This window comes from Marmota marmota, unplaced genomic scaffold (genome assembly GCF_001458135.2).
Source record: "Marmota marmota marmota unplaced genomic scaffold, marMar, whole genome shotgun sequence".
Classification (NCBI taxonomy): domain Eukaryota; kingdom Metazoa; phylum Chordata; class Mammalia; order Rodentia; family Sciuridae; genus Marmota; species Marmota marmota.
This window is the reverse complement of record NW_025999977.1, coordinates 1,695,240-1,695,852: the sequence shown is the minus strand read 5'-3', so window position 1 is coordinate 1,695,852 and position 613 is coordinate 1,695,240.

The following is a 613-nucleotide window of genomic DNA, read 5'->3' as shown; positions in this document are numbered from 1 at the left end:
CCCAAGAGGCTGGGCACTGAGGCACACGCCTGTGATCCCAGTGGCTGGGGAGGCTGAGACAGGAGGATCTTGAGTTCAAAGCCAGCCTCAGCAACTCATCAAGGCCCTAAGCAACTCAGTGAGACCCTGTCTCTAAATAAATGCAAAAGAGGGCTGGGGACGTAGCCCAGTGGTTAAGCACCCCTGAGTTCAATCCCCAGTACCAAAAAATAAATACATAAAAGGAAATCCCAAGGGGCTGGCAGCGGGGTGGGGGCTGCACCTACTTCCTAAGGCCTTGGGAGTCTAAGATCCATGCAGCCAAGGACTGGCCCTCAGTTCACCCTGACCCTGCCTAAGACTACCCCCTTTAAAGGGCTGCGGAGGGGAGGCCCCCCCTGCCTGGCCCACTGGAGGGGAGCCTGAGCTTCTTCCCCTGGCCCAAACATGGCATGGGCTTCTGGCCCACGTCTCCCAGGCCTTTCGGTTCCCATGCACAGACAGGGGCCGTGTGGCGCCGTGATTTTCCACTGAGGAGTGCCGGTGCGATTGTCATCTCCACGGAGCCCAGCTGGCTCTGCCTGCTGGCCTGATGGGTGATAAGTGGGCCCCACCTGCTGCCCCCGCCCCAGGA